At 39.9% G+C, this 21,730-nt stretch overlaps 1 long non-coding RNA gene across 2 annotated transcripts in view; it reads left to right on the forward strand.

Annotated features, from left to right (window-relative positions):
• The window catches only part of LOC131197452 (uncharacterized), a 37,155-nt gene that overhangs the window by 8,787 nt on the left and 6,638 nt on the right, over positions 1-21,730 (forward strand). The window contains exon 2 of one of the 2 annotated variants that reach the window (XR_009154954.1): positions 5,758-5,821. The exons of the other annotated variant lie outside the window; for it this stretch is intronic. This is a non-coding gene — a long non-coding RNA (uncharacterized LOC131197452). The remainder of the gene's footprint in view (positions 1-5,757; positions 5,822-21,730) is intronic. 2 annotated transcript variants of the gene reach the window in all.

The raw sequence follows: 21,730 nt of genomic DNA on the forward strand, positions 1-21,730 counted from the left end.
GACTTCCATTCTTTACAAGTCAAGGTGATCATGCGAATTTTGAGGATCACAGAAATATTATAATTATTACTACTAATAATATCTAAATTGAGTAGCCTGAATGTGAATGCAGGAAATAAAACTGTTGTATCTCAAGATGAGGGACCAATATAAATAGGTTTAATAAAATAAATGATAAAATACTAGGAAAAGATTTGGCTGGAATCCCAATGGGACAGATTACAAGTTTATTATTTTCCAACTTTATGGCTCCCCACTTCCGTTAGGGACTTACTGCCACTTCTTGAGGATCTGGTGTCATTTATGCTCCTTCATACACTTTGTCTTTAAGAGATGGGGACATTATGAATTGTGGGGCAAGGTTTTGGTGGCACTCCTTGCCTCAATTCGGTTTCAAGAACCAGAGAGATTATAAGATTACTTGGTATACCAAAGGGCAGAGATATAGCAGTTTTATTACCAGCAACAATATTCAAATTGCTGGTTGCTCATGGCTTACCTGTATACAGACTTTGTTGGGATCCTAAATGTGGTTGGAACAAAGCCGGAGCAAACTGACTATAATTTGGCCTTGCTTGGGGGCCTGGAAGTACCATTCAGTTTGCTACCAGCTTTATGTGAGATGGAAGTCCAGAGCTAAGTGAAGGAATCTCATGGGTAGTTGATCTGCTAAATTTGTTATACTTCAAACCAGTCGATTCTTTTTTAAAAAATGTATTTTTCTTAACCATGGAGGGAAGAATTTGCAGTAAAGTTGCTGTCAGAGGGGTTTCTATAATCTATAAATATATTTTATCTATCTACCTGCCGGTCTCTGCTGGAGTTTCAAGACTCTCAGCAGTTTACAGTAATTTCAAACAGCCCAAGCATTTAAATAAAATGTCCGCCGTAGGAATTGAAATATATGCCATTCTAAAACCAGAACCGTCACCAAAACCAGACACCTCGCCGCTCGCTAGTGGCTCTCTGGAATACGTCTGTTTTCAGGAATTTGCGGAAGATCAAGACTGAGGAGGCCAACTTTGTTTCTAATGGGAGGCTGTTCTGTGGAATAAAGTGTTGCCACTGAAAAGCACCTCCTCCTCTGGGAAAGTAGAAACAGAAAATTACCCAAAATTTCTCCCAGGGTGCATGGGTTGGGCAGAGATCAAAGCCACTGCCCGGAGATGGTCTTGAGATATCTTTGTGGCAGGGCCATGTCAGGCTCTACAGAGACAGGAAGGACTTTGATTACATCCAGAGGCTAAGAGGAAGGCCAGCACAGAGCCTGGAGCACAGGAGTGATATTCTTGGGGTTGTGAGTGCTTAGTTGTTGCTGGGCCACTGTATCTAATCCAGGGGTGAAATGCTCCCTGTTCGGACCGGATCGTCTGATCCGGTAGCGATGGTGGAGGGTGGTTTGGAGAACCGGTAGCAAAAATCTCTGCCCCCCTCCCCGCCCCAGCTGAGCCATGCGATCATCAGAGGTTCTTTTTTTTTTTTACTTTTTAAAAGCATTTTTTCTTCGGCCGAAAAAAAGCATTTTTTCTTCGGCCGAAAAAATGTTTTTAAAAGTAAAAAAAAAAGTCTCTGATGATCGTGCGGTTCAGCTGGGATCGTCAGAACCCTTTAAAAGCATTTTTTACAATCTCTTCGGCCAAAGAGGTTGTGAAAAAAATGATTTTAAAAGGTTCTGGCGATCCGGCAACTCAGCTGGGATCATTAGAACCCTTTAAAAGCTTTTTTTCCTCTGGCGATCCTTTTAAAAGTAAAAAAAAAAAGTTAGCGATGCCCACCCAGTCACATTATCCCCCCCCACCAAGCCACATGTACAGAACCGGTAGTAACAAATTTTACATTTCACCCCTGATCTAATCCTGTCTGCACCCCTATTTCAGATAGTAGCAACCACTTGTTTAATGACTGTTCAAAGTTACAAGGGCATTTTAAAAAATGGACTTTTTGACCAGTCCTTGCGCTTATGACTGTCACAACATATGTCTCCATGATCACGAATTTGGGTGCTTAGCAACCAGCATATATTTACAACCGTTGCAGAAGCCCAGAGTCGTGCGGTTGTCATTTGTGACTTTTGTAGCTGGAAAGAAAGTCAGGCTGGATTCGCTTAACAACTCCCACAATTGATTGCAGCAGTGATTCGTTTAACCACATGGCAATAAAAGGTATGAAAATACAGATGGAACTCATTTAACATTACAACCATTTTGCCTAGCAACAAATTCTGATCCTGATTGTGCTTTTGTAAGTCGAGAACTATTTGTAGTCTTAAAGTGTTGCACCAACACAAGCTTGAATCAAATGGTTGGCTTGAGCCAACCATTTTTGAAGATTTGTATTCTCAGCTGAATATCAGGGACAAAAAGAATGTGAGAGCAGTATAAACTCAGAGATATCTCTCTGTACAAACCACAATCTTGGGTGGGAGGGAATGGCTCAGATCAGTCTGTATCTATCTATCAGTATATGGATCATCTCTTTTTTTAGGTCAGGGGTGGGGAACGATGGCCCTTTTATGACTTGTGGACTTCAACTCCCAGAATTCCTGAGCTACCATGCTGGTTCAGGAATTCTGGGAGTTGAAGTCCACAAGTTATAAAGGGGCCAATGTTCCCCACCTCTGCTTTAGACCACCAGTTTAAACACCTAATACTAGAAAACCAGGTGGCCCCCAAGCTGGGATGAATGCTAATATGGATGTGACCAATGGTTGGAGGGTCATCACAGAAACAAGTTCTTGGCTTGGTGGGTGTGGCATGGCTTGGTGGGTGTGGCAGGGGAAGGATACTGTAAAATCTCCATTCCCACCCCACTCCAGGGGAAGGTTACTGCAAAATCCCCATTTCCTCCCGATCAGCTGGGACTCAGGAGGCAGTGAATAGATGGGGGCGAGGCCAGTTAGAATTTTTACTACCGGTTCTCCGAACTACTCAAAATTTCCACTACCGGTTCTCCAGAACTGGTCAGAACGTACTGAAACCCACCTCTGTCTCTCCCTCATAAAAGTCTAAACCTCAGGAATTCCTCTCTTGCCTAGACAGAAGACTAAATGTTAAGGGGATTTGTTTGCTTATTAGATTTACATAGTAAGATTTCAATCCCGTCTTTTCTTCAGGAGAAAGAAAAGTGGCACGCATCATGTCTTTTTCCGTTTATCCCACAACGTTCCTATAAAATAGTTTCGGCTGCTCCATGGCTGAGGAGAAACTCATATCTGACTCTCAGGTGAAAGTCCAACATCTTAATTTCTGCATCTTGTTGGCTCTCCTTTGCCTTTAAAGTGTACAGGTAGTCCTCAACTTACAACAGTTCATTTAGTGACTGTTCAAAGTTACAACAGCACTGAAAAAAGTGACATGACTTATTTTTCACATTTATGACTCTTGCAGCATCCCCATGGTCACATGATCAAAATTCAGATGCTTGGCAAATGATTCACATTTATGACCGTTGCAATGTCCTAGAATCATTTGATCCCCTTTTGTGACCTTCTGACAAGCAAAGTCAATGGGGAACCAGATTCACCTAACAACTGTGTTACTAATTTAAGAACTGTAGTGATTCACTTAACAAATGTGGCGAGAAAAATCGTAAAGTGGGGCAAAACTCACAAGAAATGACTCACTTAACAACATAGATTTTGGGCACAATTGTGGTTGTAAGTTGAGGACTACTTGTACTAGTGTCCCTTTGCAAAAGGCAAAGGCAAATCTATGAAGCGGAGTGCTGCAGGGTTGTAGTCCTACACATAGCTTCAAGTCTCTGCCATTAAACTGAGGTTTAATTTTGAGTAGAAGAGCATCCCACTGCATAGTAAAGGTTGTGTGAGCTTGGCAAGCCCACTGCAGGGCAGCCGCGTTGAAGGCTGTTTGTCATTATGACTTTGGCTGATGTTTAAAGATCCTCTGTGTAGCAAACCCAAACTGTCAGAAGACAGCTTGATTACCTTCCCAAACGATGATGAGAGCTGCAGATAAGCTTTGGGTAAAACCAAAAAGGCAGACTTCTCCATCGCTTGCTATAACCACCAGAGCTAGGCGAGAACACGATAGGAGTGAAATCACTGGAGCCACCCAAAATTGACACCAGCTGAGGCGCTCTGAAGCTTTAACAATATTCAGGGACATTAAATACCAAGGACAGGGCTGCTATGACAACTGATGGAGTCTTTTTATCACTTACAAATTGGAATAGGCATTTAGAAAAAAATCTTATTCTTAACTCTCAATATCTATAGCTTATAGCTTATCCTATGTATATTGATTCAAAAGTTAGTCCAATTGTTTTTAGCAAGGCTTATGGCCAGATGATGATGATGATGATTTATTCGATTTTTATACCGCCCTTCTCCGGAAGGACTCAGGGCGGTGTACAGCCAAAATAAAACAAACAATAAAATATACAATTAAAACCCGAATTAAAAAACTTATTACACCATTGGCCTAAGACTTTAAAACATATAAAACTAAAAAACCCATTAAAATTCATAGTAAAAATTTAAAAACCCAATAAAAACCCAGTAAAATTTAAGCCAGCCCCGCGCGAATAAATAGATGTGTTTTCAATTCGCGGCGAAAGGTCCGAAGGTCAGGTATTTGGCGTAAACCAGGGGGAAGTTCGTTCCAGAGGGTAGGAGCCCCCACAGAGAAGGATCTTCCCCTGGGGGCCGCCAGCCGACATTGTTTGGTGGACGGCACCCTGAGAAGTCCCTCTCTGTGTGAGCGTATGGGTCGGTGGGAGGCATGCGGTAACAATAGGCGGTCCCGTAAGTACCCAGGCCCTAAGCCATGGAGCGCTTTAAAGGTAGTGACCAAAACCTTAAAGTGCACCCGAAAGACCACAGGTAGCCAGTGCAGTCTGCGCAGGAGTGGTGTTACATGGGAGCTACGTGAAGCTCCCTCTATCACCCGCGCAGCTGCATTCTGGACTAACTGAAGCCTCCGGGTGCACCTCAAGGGGAGCCCCATGTAGAGAGCATTACAATAATCCAAGCGGTAGGTAACAAGGGCATGAGTGACTGTGCACAAGGCATCCCGATCAAGGAAGGGGCGCAACTGACGAATCAGGCGAACCTGGTGAAAGGCCCTCCTGGAGATGGCCGTCAAATGGTCTTCAAACGACAGCTGTTCATCCAGGAGAACACCCAAGTTGCGCACCCTTTCCTTTGGGGCCAATAACTTGCCTCCAACAGTCAGCTGCGGCTGCAGCTGACTGAATCGGGGTGCCGGCATCCACAGCCACTCCGTCTTGGAGGGATTGAGCTTGAGCCTGTTCCTCCCCATCCAGACCCATACGGCTTCCAAACACCGGGACAGCACTTCAACAGCTTCGTTGGGGTGGCCCGGGATGGAGAAGTACAGCTGAGTGTCATCAGCGTACAGCTGGTATCTCACCCCAAAGCCACTGATGATCTCACCCAGCGGCTTCATATAGATGTTGAACAGGAGGGGCGAGAGATGAGTCACTAAAGGACTGCATTTACCGTGTTTATAAACAACTGTATTTCTCTCTTCTGTTTTTCTTGCCTTACATGCCTCTAAACTACAGAGGAGACATTACCGTCCTGAGTGTATCAACCTCTGAGTAAATCTCACCTCTCTATAAATCTGGAGGGGTTTGCAGTCATTCCATCAATGGGGAAAGGAGCTAGCAATCTTTTGGGGCATAAGAGCCTTTGGGAATTTCACAAGATCTTGGACTTACTTACTTACTTAAATAGTTATTTATTTACTTACTTACCGGTACTTACTTATTTTTAAGGTATGTTAAAGCTGCTGAATGTGGAGAACCATGGGACTGAGTATGCCATACATCAGATTCCTGAGTAAGATATATTAACTGCAGTAAATACAATCAGATCCATTGTTGTTGTTGTTGTTAGTTGCGAAGTCGTGTCCGACCTATCGTGACCCCATGGACAACGTTCCTCTAGGCCAGCGGTTCTCAACCTGTGGATCGGGACCCCTTTGGGGGTCGAATTTTTATTTATTTATTTATTTATTATTCATATTTGTATACCGCCCTATCTCCCGAAGGACTCAGGGCGGTTCACAGGCAAATAAAACATTTATGTACAAATTAAAATAACCATTAAAAAACTTATTCTAATGCCAAATTATTAAAAATATAAATATAAATATTAAAAAACCAATTAAAACCCCTATAAATTTAAAATCTAGTCCAGTCCTGCACAGATGAATAAATGTGTCTTGAATGACGATTTGCCAGGGGTCGCCTAAGACCATCAGAAATATGGGAAGTATACTTGTGAGTTGAAGAATCGCGCTCCAATGGTTGACTTCACAAGCCAGCTGCAGGCTCTTCAAATCGCTAGCCGAATTCGGCTTCAGGCGTGATCAATTAAAAAAGAGAGAAATCTTTGCTCTGATGTCTCCCTCTCAAGCCAGCTGCAATCACTCCCAACCGCTAGCCTAATCTGGCTTCAGGCGCGATAAACTTAATAGGGGAGGAGTCTCCACTTTAATGCCTCCGTCCTCAAGGCAGTCGCAAGCAGTTCAGATCGCTAGCCAATATGGCTTCAGGCGCGATAAATTCAAAACGAAAATAATTTTATGGTTGGGGGTCGCCATATTGTGGGGAATTGTATTAAAGGGGTCGCCACATCTTGGGGAATTGTATTAAAGGGGTCGCAGCACTATAAAGGTTGAGAGCCACTGCTCTAGGCCTTCCTATCCTCTACCATTCTCTGGAGTCCATTTAAACTCATGCCTACTGCTTCAGTGACTCCATCCAGCCATCTCATTCTCTGTCGTCCCATTCTTCTTTTGCCCTCAATCTTTCCCAGTATTAGGCTCTTCTCCAGGGAGTCCTTCCTTCTCATTAGGTGGCCAAAGTATTTGAGTTTCATCTTCAGGATCTGGCCTTCTAAAGAGCAGTCAGGGTTGATCTCCTCTAGGACTGACCGGTTTGATCGCTTTGCAGTCCAAGGGACTTGTAGGAGTCTTCTCAAGCACCATAGTTCAAAGGCCTCAATTCTTTGGCACTCAGCCTTCCTTACGGTCCAACTTTCACAGCCATACATTGCAGCTGGGAAAATCATAGCTTTGACTATACACACTTTACCATCAGATTCTCCTTTTTCAGGCACCTCAGCTGGGATCATCAGACCCTTGTTTTAACCCTTTAAAAGCATTTTAAAATCTCCATTCCCTCCCCACTGCAGGGGAAGGTTACTGCAAAATCCCCATTTCCTCCTGATCAGTTGGGACTCGGGAGGCAGAGAATAGATGGGGGCGGGGCCAGTCAGAGGAGGTATTTACCGGTTCCCCGAAGTACTCAAAATTTCTGCTACCGGTTCTCCAGAACTGGTCAGAACCTACTGAATACCACCTCTGCTCTGTGATTCGTTGGAATATAAGAGGGGGAAAATACAGCACAATCAGATTTAGAATAGAATAGAATAGAATAGAATAGAATAGAATAGAATAGAATAGAATTCTTTATTGGCCAAGTGTGATTGGAAACACAAGGAATTTGTCTTGGTGCTCTCAGTGTACGTAAAAGAAAAGATACCTTCATCAAGGTACAACATTTACAACACAAATGATGGTCATAGGGTACAATTTAACACTTAATGATACAACACTTAATGATAATCATAGGGTACAAATAAGCATAATTTAAAAAATAAAAATAATTTACAAGCTTCTGTTACAGTATTCAAGCTCAATAAAATGTACAGATAATATGTATGACCATAATTGAGCCTGGAATTATGGTCACAAGTTGTGATTATTCAGGGGGGCATTCTTTGACCACACCTGATTAGCGGTTGTTAAACAAATGTGGTCATTGAGCGAACTTGTTTTGGTCAATGTGTGGTTCTTGCTGGAAGCTAGAAGTAAACATGGCAAAGAATACCACATGACCATAGGACGCTACAGTTGCCAAATGTCCAAAATGCAATCACGTGACCACAGAGTATGTGTGTGTGTAGCTGTCAGAACTTCAAAAAGGAATTACTGATCTGCTGGGGAGGTCCATTGTAACATCAAACGATTGGTAAGTGACTGGTTGTTAAGTGAGGACTACTGTAGTTGTAATCTTTGGGAATTGAGTTGATCTGCTTTTCCTAGTGGAGCTGACAACCTAAGAGTCTTCAGAATTCCCAGAGGAGAATTTCTTTGAGGATGAATTCACAATGCAACCGAGTTCTACAAGCTGCATAAATTTGTATTTCAAACCAGGCAAGTGGCAGATAATTCACAGCATAGTATCACTAAACTTGTCTCAACCTCAGAAGGATCCCGGCAATCATTCTAGATTGAACAGTGGCCCACTGGGAGCCTTCAGCATTTTATGCAGCTTTCACTCTTCCTGCCTGCTCAGATCTTGTTCATCTTCCTATTCTGTAAAATAGAAACTGCCGCATAAGATTACCGTCATTCTAAAACATGCCATGGAAACCATGAGCATTAGAGCGGTATGAGGTATCCAAATCTGATCACCCTGACCTGAGGCACTTTTGTTCCAAATTAGAAATAGGACAGGTTTAAGAAATGAAATAATGGAGCTCAGTTTTGCAAGAGACAGTAAAGCGGTGCTGTGAAAACCAATAAAATAAAAATCCAATGTTCTCTGGGCTAAAGAAATTGTAATTTTCCTTCCAATTTTGGATGAGAGCTGTGACCTGGCTGGTAATCATCATCATATTGCTAGGCATGCGGATAGTTCTTCATGTACTACCACCTTTGACTTAATATGCCTTATATTAGAGAACAGCAGGTATTCAACAACTGACTGGGTTGCTCCACCCCTTCTCACTTAAGAGATGTGTGGCAGACCACAATTTAACTGGTATGGTTTTTCTCCCAAATGTATTAGAAAATACACCCTGTTGAATTTCTGAGTGGAGAGTAGATGCCACCCATCTAGCTAATCCTTTTACGAGGATTTAAAGCTACTGTATGTCAAGGTGTGCTTTCAGAGAGAACATGTTGAGCAAGACTTCCTTTTAGTTGAAGAGGCCTCCATAAGTGCCCCGAGGCCACTTTTATCTTGCTCTTATGCTGAAACTGATCTCCTTCACGTGAATGAATGTGGTGGTGTCAAATATAAGAATAGGGCCCCTCCAGCTTCATGGTTGACTGATGTGCATTCCACCTGAGGAGCCCATTTGCACAGCCGAGTGATCTAAACTTGAAAGCTAATTTCTGTAATTACCAAGTGCAATTGAACTCCAGCAAAACTTTTCATCGCCAGCATGGGATGAGAATTGGGCCTCCAACTAACCATTTAACACGGGAGTGGGTTAGGGGGCAAGGAACTAATTGCAAGGTATTTAACTGGGAGATTTCCCTTCTTAATTGTACTATATTTAACCAAGGGGAAATTGGTATCTATAAAACTAGAAAGTTGAGTGAAGGAAGGAAGTTTTCATAAGACCGATACGTCAAACAGCCCTGTTCTGGAAAGCCATCTTTGGGTACAGTATTCAAGGATTATACCTACAGAGAGGGGTTGCAGACACCTCTCTGCTGAAATGCCAAGCTGATTTGTGACAGATAGGAAGAACGGCTTATTTCTGCAAAGTTCACTATCCCGTGGCGTACCCAGTTTTGAATTCCTGCATTTTTCAGATCTTCCATGTCTGAGAGTAACTAGTAGACAATTGTGGGTGCATCACAAGCTTTCCGAGTGGTGCTTCTTCCTTAGCCTTTTTTTAAAAATTGCCCAAAACGACCCTAAAATGAGGGCCTTCTGTTCCCCAACTTTTAAGGATAAGCCATTTCCCTATGTCCAGCTCTATAAACTCCCAAGGACCTACAACAAAGTTCAAGGCATAAAAAGATTGTATTATATGATATTATATTATATGCCATGCATGGAGTGCACCTATTTATGTACGCATCTACTGTGATAGATGCATCTACTGTGATGATGAGAATGGCCAGGGCCACAAAGTTTTTGAGATGTGGGTATAGCTCTTCATGGATATAACTACTAAAAAGGCAGGCTTCATTCCAGAGGAACTTTTGAAAAGTTTTGAGTAGGGGCTTCAAAGGAAAATCAGTATGCATTATACTAGTTGACACAAATGGATCTTTCAACACATGCTGACATGCCTATAGATGTACCCCGCCTTCTATCACCTAAAGGTCACTAGCTGACCTTCAAAATCTTAGCCATAAAAATCTGACAGCCAAGAATTCAACACAAAGTGTTCTTAGGTGGCCACCTAAGACAGCATGGGTACTTCCTAGCTGCAGAGAAGCTGCTATTGTTTGCTGCCAGCTCTTAGAGAGCCCCTGCCATCCATCCATTATGGAAAAATCTGCCCAGAAACATCTGCTCAAGATCTTCAACAGTATTGCATGAAGAACATGGGTTTTCTAGCACAGAGACAACTCCGTTATTGGATAGAATGAGGCAGCCACCTTAACAGTATTCGATAAGAACAAGAAGCCATAGCAAAATGTTGGTGGGCGAAAGTGCTAGACTCTGAAGCTTCTTCTCTTCAAGAGAAAGGGAGGAAGATGTACACTCTCTCTGTTCTTGCCTTTGATATCATTTTGATTTCCTTCCTGATCAGGAAAGATTGGGAGTTTCTAAGCAAGCAGTGGGTTATGAATATACTGTAGCTGTGTCTGATTTTAGCCTGCCATCTTTCCAGTGGGTTGTTTGCCAGTTCAGACATTACTACGACCCTGCTTTCTGACATTAATTCATCCTTGATTTAGTGTAATGTCTGAATGGAACAAACAAACAAACATAAGGATGGTTAGTCAGGAGGCAGCTTTTGTGGATTTAAGACGACAACATTTAATATAGTTAATAGAGTTATGGGAAGAAAAGCTCTTTAAAACCAGTGTAGTTTATGGTGCACCGAGACTAATACAAATCTTTTCATTAAACACTACTGAGAACATAAATACCCAAAGAAAATAATTAGCCCAAGGTTAACCTTTCCAAAGTAATCCCTTAAAAAAAAACAACCCCAAAGTTTTTGTTTGTTTGCTTTTGCTGTTCAGAATTGGAAATGTTTGGAAAACTGCTAAAATAACCCAGAAATGATGAGTAGATTCAAAGTTGCATTCTGTTCAACTGGGTGCCAAAAAAGCTTATTACATCTCATTCAGAGACTATTTGGAGTGGCTGAAACCAGTGTTTCTTAGAACTTGGCAATGTTGAGATTTGTAGACATCAACTCTCAGAATTCCCTAACCAATAATTCTAGGAATTGAAGTCCACACATCTTAAAAGTTGCCAAGTTTGAGAAACACTGGTTTAATTCAAACTCCTCCAAAGCGATTCTCTCATCTCCCCAACAAAATAGCAAATGTTCATCTGAGTCAATTCCATAGTTTCTCTGTAAATTATAAGAATTAAGTTGATGGCTGACTAAATGAAATAAAAATTGACTGAGTGATATATTTCAGCTCAGAGATCTATCTTTATTGGCAAATACTGAGAAAGTACCTTGGTGCTCCATAATAAAAATTGTATTATGATTTGAAAAATTACCTATTGATCTGTTTAAGTCTGCTTCGAGATAATCTTTATTAAAATTTCAAGAAATAGTCTGGTGCTTTAAATGGGACAATGTCACCATCTGATTTACTATTCATGTCTGTGGTGAGGCAGTCATTGTAAATACTCTATGTTCTTGTGGTCTATTTGAAAATGGGTAGAACAGTTTTTCCTTAGTCCACTTGTGGAAAGTTCATGAATGTGGGAATAAATACTTGCTTGTTTCTAAATCTGTTGAGGAAATTATTCAAAAACACCTTTTGCTTTGAAAGCTGCAAAATAGCATTAATACCATTTTGTAGAAGCGTTCTCAGCTGGCTAATGTGGTTTATCTGAAAATAAGGCTAGTTTTCCTCAAATATAATCTCATTTTTTAAAAAATGGAGAATTGTCTTCTGGGGGAAATCGTCTTACATTCAGATCTTCGTGGCTAAATAATACGTTGTCCTTTTGAGTAAACACAGTATTCACTATAAATTGAATATTTAATGTATTGAATAGGTTAGCATTGCTTAATTGACTTTGTAGATAAGTCTGAGGTTTAATTTTATTTGCTGTTCTGATCTATGACTTAACTTGTGGCAGTATGATTGTTAAATGTCAGATTTGACCATTGAGACAGGAGACGTATGGCAGTCTTGCAGCTCAAACCAGCACATTTTATGTTAAGATTGGTTTGTTTTCCTCAGCTGCTTTATTATATCTTTTAAAATGTAATCCTAAATATTAGAAAAATTGTATTGCTTCCGTGAAAGCCATTGTATTGTACCTCAAACGAAAATGCCTCCTTCTCTGACTACATTTCTTTCTTACGTAAAATTATTTCAGGTCATTTTGATCTTCTAAGTTCTTAGAATGCAAATCGGTGTTCTCTCTTAGGTGACTGATTACCTAACCAATAAGGTTAGGTACTTACTTTAATATACAGATATAGCACCTGCATCTGGCTAAAACAATGCAGTTCCTTTAGACAAGCTGTGCAGCTATGCAAAACCATGATCCTTTCATATTCCTAATATTTTGAGACTTTCATTTTAAAAAAAATGTATCTAGAGGAGATAGGTATCAAAGACTCCCTCCTTCTCCATGGTAGAAAAACAACAACACATTTCTTTAGTTGGCTTCTTCAGATTATTATTCTTGAGGCAGAATTGTTTTGGAAGTCTTGCCTGGGGATCTGAAGATTTGGATCTGCTACTTGTCAGCCAAAGCGTATTTTGGGGTGATGGCAATTATTAGAATTCCTGTCCTGCCTTTAAATGCAGCCTAGCCTTTTATGTACGCACTGGAGCAGCTGAAGCTGTTCTACTATAGAGAAAAATGTTCATTGCCTTTGTGCACATCAGATTACTGGGGTGAGCTCCTGAACTCAAAGCAGGATATGTATCTAGCAAGTTGATAAATAAATGCACGAGCAAAGCTGGCTCTTATCTTCTTCCTTTCAGTTTGCTCTTTTGTTTTGGGGCCACTCGAGGAAACTCACCCAGGGGCGTGCATAAGAGCGCAAACGTGCCTACCGTTCCCTGTCCTATTGTTCCTCTTCATTATAACCAATTAATATAGTTATTACATACTTATGCTCATATATATGCTTATATATTATATAGTTATTTTCATGCTTATGCTTATATATACTGTTACGACAAAATAAATAAATAAATAAATAAATAAATAAAGTGTCTTATTTGGGGTTACTACATGCAGGATCTACAGTAATGGAGTTCTGCTAAAGGTATGAAGGAAATAACTAAATCTGATGCAACTTAGTCTAGAACTAGTGTTTTTTTGTTTGGTCCTGAAATTGTACAATGTAAAGGAGGGCAGGTGTTCATCAACCTGTTAAGTAGGCTTTCCCTGCAATTCAAAACTGGGACTTCCGTCCCATCCCCTTTCAAATATACATTGGAAGCACATGCTAAGGAATCTGCGCTATGGAGGTTGCTAATATGTGTGCAAGGCTTCAGATGTGAGCAAAACATGGGTTTTGGTGGTTGTGGGGGAAGAGCTCTTCCCTCCACCAGAAGCTCTGCAGACCCATCTGTTGTACTACATGGCGCCACAATAGAGCCAGTTGTGAGAAATGGAGGAAGAGTCTGAAATCACCCAAATGGGTGCATCTGATTAATTTTCAACAAGTGCAGTCCTGCAGAGAGCAGCTTGTGAGATGGGGGGGCTGCTTTTGTTATTTCTGCTAGATCATGTGAGCCTGAAAAGCACATACCACAGTTCAAAAGAAGGAGAACTGCCCTTCCCTCCTGTTCTCCTAACCTTGGGCTGATCAATAATAGATCCCGCAACACAAAGCCTGCATTCTTTTATTCTCAAATCAGAGCAGCTGTTGTAGCAACAGCACAGCTTATTCCAAAACCTATTCGCTTTGGAAGGACATAATCCAGTTTGGAAATACTAGGGCTTCTGACTTTCTCTCACACTAATTAAGAGGCAAGGTAGAGGATGGAACTTTTGCTAATGTTATTTACTTAATGTTTTATTCTCTGGCCTAGTTCTCATAATAAAAGTAGATTATATTGTTAAGTGATAACAGTACCATTACAGATAGGTGATTCCTTATTTATTAAATGTTTCCAAAGCCCAATGTACTTCTTCTACACAAAACACACAGGGCTTCCAGTCCATGAATTTTTAACACGAATTTTAGCTTGAAGTTATCTGGTGATCATCTTTCCTGCTGCAGATCTTAAAAAATCAAGAAGGTGCACAGATCCTAATAAGCAAGTAGGTTTATTTATTTATTTTATTTATTTTGTCAAGCATGTATTTTATGACAGATACAAGTGTAAACATAATTTACATAATACATGTAAAGGATACAAATAAAAGAAAACATTAGGACAGGGACTGTAGGTATGCTGGTGCGCTTATGCATGCCCCTTACAGACTTCTTAGGAATGGGGTGAGGTCTACAGTAGACAGTCTAAGGTTAAAGTTTTGGGGATTTGGGGAAGAAACCACAGTCAGGTAGTCATTCCAGGCATTGAAAATTCTGTTACTAAAGTTGTATTTTCTGCAGTCTAGTTTGGATCGGTTTACCATGAGTTTGTATCTGTTGTGTGATCTTGTATTGTTTTGGTTGAAGCTGAAGTATTCATTGGCTGGTAGGACATTGTAGCAGATGATTTTATGTACTATGCTTAGGTCAGATCGAAGACGGCAAAGTTCTAAGTTGTCTAAGGCCAAAATTTTGAATCTAGTGGCATAAGGTATTTTGTTGCGAGCAGAGGAGTGGAGGACTCTTCTTGTGAAATATCTCTGGACTCGTTGAATTGTATTACTTTCCAATATGCAGTGTGGGTTTCAGACAGATGAGCTGTATTCAAGAATTGGTCTGGCAAAAGTTTTGGATGCCCTAGTTAGCAGTACAATATTACCGGAGAAGAAGCTACGCAAGATTAGGTTAACAACTCTTAATGCTTTTTTAGCAATGCTAGTGAACAGGTGTAATAACGTTTGTATCATCCTCTACCCTCATGCCATTAAATAGAGAAATAAAACATATTGCTAGCACACTGCTGCCTGGTCCACATTTTCAATACACCTGTCTTCTTGGTTGCCAGCAAAACAAAACTGAGTAATGGCTAGGAGGGAATGCACCCTGGATTCCTCTCCACCATTTTTTCTGCTCTTAAAAACACATTGGAGCCATCAGGTTGAAATGAGGAGCTTTTCCTGATAGCTGCAACCTTGATTTTCTGTTGCTGCAGTGGTTAGAGTGGGCAAAGACAACTTTAAAAGTCAGCCTTCTTCTTGCCCCACTCTAAGATGCTTCTAGGCACATGTTGGGATGTCCTGTGTGGGGGAGAGCAGAGAGAAAAAGTAATGGCTGCCTTAATCCAGGAGCTGGACAATGTAGTGAGGGAAGAACAGACTGCCCAGGGCTTTCCACAGGCACAGTTTAAAGGGAAAACCCAGTTTTCATACAAAATCAAAGCTAAATTGACTTAAATCCCAAACCCTTCTGTGTTGTGCCCCAAATAAGTGTGGAATTAATTCTGGACTGGTACAGTCCCATAGACAGCGGAATGAGGAAGTGGGAAGAGAAAACATGGACTTGAGAGCGATTCTTGTCTAACCTTCTCCTCGACAGGCTGTCTTTCTGTGGTTGAGTTAATGTATCCCACTAAACCATAATGCAATGCATTGGTCTGGGCTTAGAGAATTAGCCCAGTGTATAAACCCAGCCCATATGTTGAACTCTTTATATGTGGGAAATGTGTCATCATGTAAGTCCTTACCTTTCAGATAACAGAATTCACATTATCTACTGTTTTGAGAACATTACGGAGAACATGCTGCATGCATAATGCCTAAAGGAAAGGAAGCATGTTAAAACATGTGCCTCTCATAACCCCACGAGTGACATGGGAATTAGATAAACTTGGAACTTTGCTCCAGTAAAGAAGAGCTAGTTCTGAAGGACAATCCATTACAAGCTCTATTCAATGACAAGCAGCTGCAGAAGAACATGGTATCCTTCCCTTGTAGTTCTTGCTCATTTTTTTTATTTGAATTTATATCCCGCCCTTCTCCGAAGACTCAGGGCGGCTTACATTGTGTTAAGCAATAGTCTTCATCCATTTGTATATTATATACAAAGTCAACTTTTATTGCCCCCAACAATCTGGGTCCTCATTTTACCTACCTTATAAAGGATGGAAGGCTGAGTCAACCTTGGGCCTGGTGGGACTTGAACTTGCAGTAATTGCAAGCAGCTGTGTTAATAACAGACTGCTTAGTCTGTTGAGCCACCAGAGGCCCCTGCCAATGGGATGATCACTTGGTTCATACATAAGGTAGTTTGTCTGATTTTGTTTTAGTGTGTGTTGGGTAAAGCCAGCCAGGGTGGATATGAATCAGGGATAGCTTTGGATGTTTGATGAATACAGCTAGTTGTGAATTATGCAAAGAACTGTGGTTAAATCATGACTCGGTGTGATGAGAGAATCCAGACAATAAACCTTGCAGAACTGCCCTCTCATGCTTTGTAGGCATCAACCTTCTTGATCTTTGACTGAAATTAGCTATAAAAGAGACTAGAATTTTATTTCCTTAATCCTTATGTATCTTGGTAGATTAAACGAGCTTAGTAAAGTCAACTTATTAGCATCAGTGCATAGCAGAGGCATTGTGTGTTTGTGTGTGTGTGTGTGTGAGAGAGAGAGAGAGAGAGGGAGGGGGAAAGAGAATGAGAAAGAGAGAAGCTTGAAGCCTTGCCACTTAGGGTATCAACATCAATAAAATAGTCAAGGCTTAAACCGAGGTGAAATCCAGCGGGTTCTGGAGAACTGGTAGCAGAAATTTTCAGCCGTTTGAAGAACCGGTAGCAGAAATTTTGAGTAGTTCGGAGAACTGGCTAATACCACCTCTGGCTGGCCCCAGAGAGGGGTGGGAATGGAGATTTGCAATATCCTTCCCCCAGGAGTGGGGAGGGAATGGGGATTTTGCAGTTTCCTTCCCCTGGAGTGGGGTGGGAATGAAGATTTTGCAGTATCCTTCCCCTGTCACGCCCACCAAGCCACACCACGCCCACAGAACCAGTAGTAAAAAAAATTTGAATTTCACCACTGGCTTAAACCATGAAGTCATAACCACCATCTTGACTTTCTTGACGGAGAACACTCTGTGGACATCCCTGCACAGGTCAGCATTAAAGGCTGATCTGGCTATGCTTGATCGAGGTTGCATTTTAAGAGAGATTCAATCGATAAAGCGGGTCTCCAAATGAAGATGCCAATACCGTGGAAAGTTCTCTCCACTGATTTTTTTTCTCTAATTTTCCCCTAATATTTTCCCATCTATTATGAGTGTGATAAACATAACAATAATTAGATATATGAATATGATAACAATAATAACAATAATTTGACATATTTTATGAGTACAATCATCTGAGAAGTAGATGTGCAGTACCTACATTTGACAAATAAATCGTAATCATAGACAACAGTGAAAAAACGTTCATCGTGGCTTTATTCTCACTGTTTAGCTCTCCTTTCACTAATATTGTCTTTAAGATGTTCTTGCCCCCTGCCATCTTTAATTATACAGTTGTTAAATCCCATTTTTGTTTTCTTAACCAGGAATTTTTCACAGTGAAAAATGGGTATGGCCAGACACAGGGGCATAATTTAATGAGAACAGAACAAAGGCTGGAGCTGCATGTTGGAGATCAGGCCTAATTCAATAGAAGAGGGTGACTGAACTAAAGAAAATGCATCTTTAATGCTTAGAGGATACAAAGCAAAACAAAAACTCTCAAGCAACAGTGCAAGCAATGAACAAGTAGCAGAATGAGAGGATGCCAATAAAAAATTCAAGGTTTTTTTTTTTTAAGATTGTAAATTCAACCTGCTGAAAGGTTGGCTACATTTTGAATGAGTTCTCTTTAATTTCTGCAATGAGATGAATGAGGAAGAGCGGTTGTCTTAACTATTCAATGATATGCATACATACATGGTCACGGTATATAGTCTGTTATTTACTCTGCTGTTGTTTACTTTTCTCTACTTTTGGGACAAGTAAATGTTTAGATACAACTTTAAAATGAAGCACATCCTACACAAACAAAAGAAAATTCAGTCATTACTGAATAGCAGTTATTAATCTCTACAGCAATTTTCTGGAACCTGGTGCTGTCCAGAATTCTCAGTGAATATGGTTGGGCTAGGAATTCTAAAAGTTGGCTAGGAATTCTAGGAGTTGCGCTCCTAACTCATTTACACAGCTGCTGAATTTGGCTGGGCTCTCTAGAAAATGCAGGTTGCTAGTCACCTTTAAAAAGAACGTCCAACAGGGATATGTGGCTTTTCCATTGTGATATCCTGTTTTGTAGCGGTCCTTGCCTTTCTCATATTTGCAATATTGAGGACCTGTATACTGCATGAGTCAAAAAGAGGGCTGTGATTTACATTTACAGACCCCTCACATCCTGGACATAAACTGTTTCAACTCCGACCCTCAAAACGACGCTACAGAGCACTGCACACCAGAACAACTAGACACAAGAACAGTTTTTTCCCCGAACGCCATCACTCTGCTAAACAAATAATTCCCTCAACACTGTCAAACTATTCACTAAGTCTGCATTACTATTACTATTAATCTTCTCATCGTTCCGATCAACCATCTCCTCCCACTCATGACTGTATGACTGTAACTTGTTGCTGTATCCTTACGATTTATATTGATTGTTTCCTAGTATGATTCAATTGCTTATTTGTACCCGATGACTATCATTAAGTGTTGTACCTTATGATTCTTGACGAATGTATCTTTTATGTACACTGAGAGCATATGCACCAAACACAAATTCCATGTGTGTCCAATCACACTTGGCCAATAAAGAAGTGTCTGTCTCTCTCTCTCTCTCTCTCTGTGTAAGAACGGCATGGAGGTACCTGTAATCACCTGTAAGAATCACCAGGTTCACCAATGGAGAAGATACTGAAGAGACAAGCATATGGGCATGATTTTCATTTGAGGGTGGGCTTCCTCAGACTTATTCATAGCAAGTCAGCCCATCATGGCTAATGAAGACGAATGCAAATGCTCAATTACCCAGAAAGTCTGTTTCAGGACCAGAAACAGTGTTTGTACTAACATTTATCTGCACTCCTTTGTATTTTAGCTTGTCCCAATTGTTACTGATTTATAGAGATTCATACAGGGATTAGGATAGAGAAGGGATATTTTACTGTTTGACTCTTGAGAGTTTGAGTCCCTACCGATCAGGAGGGGATCCAGATCTCCTCTCAGTCCATCGTGAAATTGTATGTCTTTGTGATTTTCAAATGTTACCACACTACTGGTTTTTGTATTTATTTTTGCTCCATCAACATTTTCTCTTTGGCTTCCCCTCCTCCTGTTCTCCTAAATAAATGTGGTTCCTTTTATAGACCCACCTCTGGGCTGCTGCTCTGTTTCTTAATGTGGGGTGCATTTAGAGCTCTTAAATTGCTTTAAAAGATATGTATATCTTTCAGTGTGGCTTGTGAATCTTTTTTATTGTCACTGCATATAGTTTGAGTTCTCTGCTGTTTTATGGTTGATTACTGTATTTTAATATTTCACTGGCATGATAAACTATACAGACAACTTTGTTACTGGGTAGACTGCAAATACTCTTAATAAATAAATGATATGTCCCTTGAACATTTCTTAATTTTTCACATTTCCCTGCCTTTTTATGCCTCATCTATTTAACTATAAACAACATTAACCATCTGGTACTGTCATTTTATATAGTTATCTATTTTTACTGTTTATAAAGTTGATACAGTTTTATTTTTTAATCTTTGATTTATTTTATTTTTCACATGTATCTTTATATTACTCTGCATTAGGGCAGTATCTCTGATATTAACTGGAAGCCTTGCATTCTTTTTCTTATGAAAATAGCATTGCATAAAACGTGCTGAAGAATGAGTACATTTTGCCATTCTGATTTTTTTTAATTTTTCCTATTTATATTTTTATAATACTTTTTTTCTACCTCCGCTTGCTTTATGAATCTTCTACATAACTTTGAGTTTCTTTCTTTCTTTCTTTCTTTCTTTCTTTCTTTCTTTCTTTCTTTCTTTCTTTCTTTCTTTCTTTCTTTCTTTCTTTTTCCTTCCTTCCCTCTTTCGCCTGCCTATCTATCTATCTATCTATCCATCCATCCATCCATCCATCCATCCATCCATCCATCCATCCATCCATCCTAGCCTGCCCTCAAACAGATCAATCAAAAGACAGTATTTAAAAGCAACAACAGCCAAAATGACATAAAAGTAGGCAAGAACGCTCATAAACACTCAAATGAATGGTGAAATAATAAATTGAATAAATATAGTTCTTTAACTCATTATAGAAAAATTAGTGATATTTCTCTCCATAAATTTCCCATTTTAATCAGACGTCTCAATGATTTTCCTTATTTAATCATTCAAATAATACCTAAACAATGATCCCAATGAAGGTTGGAATCCTAAGCAAGTTATTCCGCTGGCTTTATCCTAAGCTTGAGTGGTTGGATGATGGTAGAAGGAGCTAAAATTAAACCTAAATAATAGAATAGAATAGAATAGAATAGAATAGAATAGAATAGAATAGAATAGAATAGAATAGAATAGAATAGAATAGAATAGAATAGAATTCTTTATTGGCCAAGTGTGAAAGGAGGAAATTATGGTAATTAATAAAAGCTCCCCTTTCCGTTGCTGCTTCAGGAGAAATTATTAATGTGGTTGATAAGCAAAATGATCAGGGGCTGAATTCACTGGTCTCTAAAAGGAATTTAACAACGGTTTCAAGACTCAAGACTTCTTGCTGTTCCTTGACTTTTCCCCAATATGTTGCTTTCACTCTTCATATATTGATACATGATGGTGATATAGAATCTGAATGAAGAACTGTTCTCCCTCGGGCAACAGTTGTATTGACTGTGACAAGCATATCTTCCAGAACTATAAGCAGCATTCTGGGCATGAAGACATAGAAGTGAGAGTCACTTTTTGTACTGATGGTCATGTATGCCGGTCAACCAGCATAAACCTGAAGTCCTCAAATGATTTCAATTCTAGCTGGTTATTATGATTTTAAGCATTTTTTAAAATATGCTCTTAAGTTCGCAGTTTTCTTCCTCTTTATATTTCTCTTTATATTGCAACTTTTAGGTTGTAAACCTACTGGCCATGACAATTTTACTGATCATACATAAGCTTTCTAGGCTTATGCAAGCTTTAAATACGAAACAGAAATATGTCTGAAATAATTGATAGATGTTATAATCAAAGTGGGTTTTACCTTATAGCACACTAGTGAAAATAGCCATTTGGTGGAAGGACTTAATTCTGCAAAAAACTGGTGTCACAGAGTCATCTTAGGAATATGGCCAAATAAAACCCGTCTACTTAATTTTATTTAATTTGTTGATACAAACACAAGTTTTCTCTGTGGACTATTTCCTCTTAGTTGGTAACATTCATTATGGTATAGGAAAAAAAATACATTTTTGAATGCAAAATCATATATGTGGAGCTAGCTTTCTTAGGTCTTTCTGCTACAAAAGATAGAAGGCGTATTCTATGCATATAGAAATGAAGGCTTGTGCCCATGTAAATCACTTCATATGATACTGGAGTGGCCAACTGGCATAAAACTGAAATTTATATAATAAAGTGCAAAATTGCTATACATTTTAAATTTTGAATTTGTGGTGCCTAATTCCTGTCATTTCCCAGTA

This window comes from Ahaetulla prasina, chromosome 1, assembly GCF_028640845.1.
Source record: "Ahaetulla prasina isolate Xishuangbanna chromosome 1, ASM2864084v1, whole genome shotgun sequence".
Classification (NCBI taxonomy): Eukaryota; Metazoa; Chordata; class Lepidosauria; order Squamata; family Colubridae; genus Ahaetulla; species Ahaetulla prasina.